At 62.9% G+C, this 5,469-nt stretch overlaps 1 non-coding gene across 1 annotated transcript in view; it reads left to right on the plus strand.

Moving 5' to 3' along the window:
* The first annotated feature begins 5,435 nt into the window (after positions 1-5,435).
* LOC125968157 (18S ribosomal RNA) overlaps positions 5,436-5,469 on the plus strand; it is a 1,897-nt gene continuing 1,863 nt past the window's right edge. The window contains exon 1 of the ribosomal RNA XR_007481096.1: positions 5,436-5,469. This exon is cut by the window's right edge and continues 1,863 nt beyond it. This is a non-coding gene — a ribosomal RNA (18S ribosomal RNA).

A 5,469-nucleotide genomic window follows, 5' to 3' on the forward strand; every position in this document is an offset into this window, starting at 1 on the left:
CCGTAAAGCGTCCGACTCGGCTGGTTCCCGATGTCGGCCAGAACAAGTGAAAATTCGGCCTCTTCCCCTGGAGGTCCGTTCAAGATTAACGAATATTTTCTAAGTGCCAACGGCTGTTCCGCCGTAAAGCGTCCGACTCGGCTGGTTCCCGATGTCGGCCAGAACAAGTGAAAATTCGGCCTCTTCCCCTGGAGGTCAGTTGAAGTTTAACGAATATTTTCTAAGTGCCAACGGCTGCTCCGCCGTAAAGCGTCCGACTCGGCTGGTTCCCGATGTCGGCCAGAACAAGTGAATATTCGGCCTCTTCCCCTGGAAGTCCGGCCGAGTTCGGCGAATATTTCCTAAGTGCCAACGGCTGTTCCGCCGTAAAGAGTCCGACTCGGCTGGTTCCCGATGTCGGCCAGAACAAGTGAAAATCCGGCCTCTTCCCCTGGAAGTCCGGCCGAGTTCGGCGAATATTTCCTAAGTGCCAACGGCTGCTCAGCCTTAAAGTGTCCGACTCGGCTGGTTCCCGATGTCGGGCAGAACAAGTGACAATTCGGCCTCTTCCCCTGGAAGTCCGGCCGAGTTTGGCGAATATTTTCTAAGTGCCAACGGCTGCTCCGCCGTAAATCGTCCGACTCGGCTGGTTCCCGATGTCGGCCAGAAAAAGTGACAATTCGGCCTCTTCCCCTGGAGGTCCTTTGAAGTTTAGCGAATATTTTCTAAGTGCCAACGGCTCTTGCGCCGAAAAGCGTCCGCCTCGGCTGGTTCCCGCGGTCGGCCGTAATAGGCGAAAATTCGGCCTCTTCCCCTGGAGCGACCTCCAAATTTGGGCGAAATTTTTTCTAAGTGCCTAAAGGTACCAGGGGTTTGGGTACCAGGGGTGCATTACCAACTGGTCTTTTGTCAACCCATGTACTTTTTCTAGAGTACATGGGTTGGTCCCCCCACTTAGTGTACTCATCACTTTACCCCCCTTTCGCAAAATATAGTCAGAACGAGCATGGGGGACGCAATTGTTTTCCATGCAAATCAATTGGGCCTGGTCCGAGCGCTGGTAACGGCCGCCAGCAAGCGTCCCCTGCTCGGATAGCAGAACTGAAGAAGGCACGGCACTTCCAGAGAGAGAGAAAATTTTCTAAGTGCCACATTTCTCAAAAATTTTCAAAGTGCCACATCTCTCAAAAAATTTCTAAGTGCCACATCTCTCAAAAAATTTCTAAGTGCCACATCTCTCAAAAACTTTCAAAGTGCCACATCTCTCAAAAACTTTCAAAGTGCCACATCTCTGAAAAACTTTCTAAGTGCCACGTCTCTGAAAAATTTTCTAAGTGCCACAGCACGGCTGTGAAATATTCAAAGTCCTACAGGCATTGGCAGAATGCGCGGACGGCCGTCTGCTCCCGGCGGCCGCCGCGAAGCTACTACCCCCTCCCGGGGACGGCTGTCTGCTCCCGGCAGCCGTCCTTACCCCCCTCCCCCGTTTGCACCGCCTGAAGTTAGACCCGCCTTGGTAGGGCCCCCACCGGCCCCGGCTCGCCGGCGTTGGGTGGACGGTTCCTGCCCACTTGCGGGTCCCGGTCGCTTGGCAACCGACCGGGGAGGACCAGCCGCCTCCTTAAACACAGGCTGGAAGGGAAATCCGGTCAAGCTACGGAGGACCGGCCGCCTCCATAAACTCAGGCCGGAAGGGAAATCCAATCAAGCTACGGAGGACCGGCCGCCTCCTTAAACACAGGCCGGAAGGGAAATCCAATCAAGCTACGGAGGACCGGCCGCCTCCATAAACTCAGGCCGGAAGGGAAATCCGATCAAGTTACGGAGGACCGGTCGCCTCCCTAAACACAGGCCGGGCAAAAATCCACGAATGGCCCGTCAAGGGTAGAAGGTCATCCAAGGAAGGAGGTACCGGCCGCCTCCTTAAACACAGGCCGGGCAAAAATCTGCGAATGGCCCGTCAAGGGTAGTAGGTCATCCAAGAAAGGGGGTACCGGCCGCCTCTATTAACAGGCCGGGCAAAAATCTGCGAATGGGCCCGTCAAGGGTAGTGGGTCATCCAAGGAAGGAGGTACCGGCCGCCTCCTTAAACACAGGCCGGGCAAAAATCTGCGAATGGCCCGTCAAGGGTAGTAGGTCATCCAAGAAAGGGGGTACCGGCCGCCTCTATTAACAGGCCGGGCAAAAATCTGCGAATGGGCCCGTCAAGGGTAGTGGGTCATCCAAGGAAGGAGGTACCGGCCGCCTCCTTAAACACAGGCCGGGCAAAAATCTGCGAATGGCCCGTCAAGGGTAGAAGGTCATCCAAGGAGGGAGGTACCGGCCGCCTCCTTAAACACAGGCCGGGCAAAAATCTGCGAACGGCCCTTTAAGGGTTCTGTCTCATCCAAGAAAGGGGTACCGGCCGCCTCAGAGGCCGGAGCGAAGGGGGCGAAAGGCTGTCGATGGGGAAGGATCGGGGCCACGGCTAATCTAGCGATGCCCGCGTCGGGCGGTCACTCCGACGAATGAGCGGGGCCGAATCCGGCGCGAGGCGGCCTTCAGGCACGTGGTTCGAGACGACCTCACCCGGCTCTAGCCCGGAGGATCGGAGGCAACGGCCGTCTCCTTAAGCTAAGGCCGGACGAAAATCTGCGGATGCGGTCCATCCAAGGCAGACGGAGGTACCGGCCGCCTCGGTAAATAAAGCCCGGGCAAAAATCTGCGAACGGCCCGTCAAGGGTTCTGGCTCATCCAAGAAAGGGGTACCGGCCGCCTCAGAGGCCGGAGCGAAGGGGGCGAAAGGCTGTCGATGGGGAAGGATCGGGGCCACGGCTAATCTAGCGATGCCCGCGTCGGGCGGTCACTCCGACGAATGAGCGGGGCCGAATCCGGCGCGAGGCGGCCTTCAGGCACGTGGTTCGAGACGACCTCACCCGGCTCTAGCCCGGAGGATCGGAGGCAACGGCCGTCTCCTTAAGCTAAGGCCGGACGAAAATCTGCGGATGCGGTCCATCCAAGGCAGACGGAGGTACCGGCCGCCTCGGTAAACAAAGCCCGGGCAAAAATCTGCGAACGGCCCGTCAAGGGTTCTGGCTCATCCAAGAAAGGGGTACCGGCCGCCTCAGAGGCCGGAGCGAAGGGGGCGAAAGGCTGTCGATGGGGAAGGATCGGGGCCACGGCTAATCTAGCGATGCCCGCGTCGGGCGGTCACTCCGACGAATGAGCGGGGCCGAATCCGGTGTAGGCGGCCTTCAGGCACGTGGTTCGAGACGACCTCACCCGGCTCTAGCCCGGAGGATCGGAGGCAACGGCCGTCTCCTTAAGCTAAGGCCGGACGAAAATCTGCGGATGCGGTCCATCCAAGGCAGACGGAGGTACCGGCCGCCTCGGTAAACAGAGGCCGGGCAAAAATCTGCGAACGGCCCGTCAAGGGTTCTGTCTCATCCAAGAAAGGGGTACCGGCCGCCTCAGAGGCCGGAGCGAAGGGGGCGAAAGGCTGTCGATGGGGAAGGATCGGGGCCACGGCTAATCTAGCGATGCCCGCGTCGGGCGGTCACTCCGACGAATGAGCGGGGCCGAATCCGGCGCGAGGCGGCCTTCAGGCACGTGGTTCGAGACGACCTCACCCGGCTCTAGCCCGGAGGATCGGAGGCAACGGCCGTCTCCTTAAGCTAAGGCCGGACGAAAATCTGCGGATGCGGTCCATCCAAGGCAGACGGAGGTACCGGCCGCCTCGGTAAACAGAGGCCGGGCAAAAATCTGCGAATGGTCCGTCAAGGATTCTGTCTCATCCAAGAAAGGGGGTACCGGCCGCCTTACTAACAGGCCGGAGTACAGGGGGCGAAAGGCTGTCGATGGGGAAGGATCGGGGCCACGGCTAATCTAGCGATGCCCGCGTCGGGCGGTCACTCCGACGAATGAGCGGGGCCGAATCCGGCGCGAGGCGGCCTTCAGGCACGTGGTTCGAGACGACCTCACCCGGCTCTAGCCCGGAGCGAAAAACACTCTTATAACCTGACCGACATGCGCCCATGACCCGCCTTGGTAGGGCCCCCACCGGCCCCGGCTACCGCCGGCGTTGGGTGGACGGTTCCTCCCCACTTGCGGGTCGCACTCCAGCGCTACGGCCGCCGCGCGAGCGCGCGCCCCGCGCCGCCCGCGCAGGCCTAGCGCGAACCGTACGGCAGCGAAACCGAGACGCCCCGGCTCAACCTCACCCAGAGGCCATCCACGGAGGCCGAGCGCGCGATCCGACTTGCGGCACGCCACGTGGGCGTCCGCCGGCCGCGCCGGTCGACCGCGAAACCGATTTCTCAAAGACCAAGCCCGAGTCCCAACCTCCGCACATATCCGCACACGCCTTCCCGACCACCGCGAAGCGGGAGGCGTCTATCGTGGCCGCCGGGGCGTATGACCCCTCCGCGTGAGGCGTGCGGGCTCGGGGGGGCCGCAACGACCGAGTCTGACTCGGACGGGGCGCAGCTTCCCTCCCGGTCGCAGCATCAGCGCCGAACGCGCGACGTCACCAGCCCCCCGGAACGGTTCGTCGGGAGCGCGGCAATGGCCCACATCTCACCTCGCCAGCCGGCCGCAGCGGGCCGCGCCGAACCGAGTCTGACTCGGGGTGCGCACAGTCCCGTCTGGGTCACGGAGGCGACGAGCTGTGACCGCCACCGTCGCCCCTACGTCCTTCCGGATCCCCCCAGCGCCGACAAAACTCCGCATCCTGGCCGCATCGCGTGACCGGGCGGGCCGCAACGACCGAGTCTGACTCGGACGGGGCGCAGCTTCCCGCCTCGGGCCATCGCAAAGCGTGCCTCGCGCGGGCAAAGTCGCCGGCGCAGCGCCGCGCCCCTCGACAAGAGCGAGCCTCAGCCGGGCCGCGACGACCGAGTCTGACTCGGACGGAGCGCAGCTTCCCGCCTGGGTTACCGCTAGTCGCCGGGCCGACGGCGCCCATCCCCGGACCCCGCCGTTCCCTCGCGGTTTATCCTAAGCCGCCTGCCTTAGCCCAACCGACGTGCCAACCCCCCCGTTGCCGAGTTCGCTCTTCCCGAGCCGCGTCCCCCCGACAATTCCGTCCGTGACCGTCCCGCCCCGCGGCGATCCGCTCTGCCCCAGCAGCCGGCGAGTCAGCGTCCTACGGGTCTGATCTGGCCGCAGTCCGAGCTCCGGGCAGGCACAGCGGCGTCGCGCGGGCGCGGTCGGCGCTCGGAGGCAGCGTCGGGACCGGACCGGCTCCCCGCGGAGACGCTTACGGAGCGCGGCCCGGCACCTCTCGTTACGGCGAAGGTTCAGGCAGAGGCCGTTTGGACCCGTGCCGGCCGGAGGGCTTCCCACCCGATAAGGTCCACGAAGACTCGTCCCCGCCCGGCCTCCCCGCTGCCGCGGTCGGCCCCCGGAAAACGTGACAGGGCCCCCAGCTCGGCCCGAGCGGGCGTCCCGCGCGACCCCACGCGCGAGCGACCCACCCCTACCTGGTTGATCCTGCCAGTAGCATATGCTTGT

This window comes from Syngnathus scovelli, unplaced genomic scaffold (assembly GCF_024217435.2).
Source record: "Syngnathus scovelli strain Florida unplaced genomic scaffold, RoL_Ssco_1.2 HiC_scaffold_453, whole genome shotgun sequence".
NCBI classification, from domain to species: domain Eukaryota; kingdom Metazoa; phylum Chordata; class Actinopteri; order Syngnathiformes; family Syngnathidae; genus Syngnathus; species Syngnathus scovelli.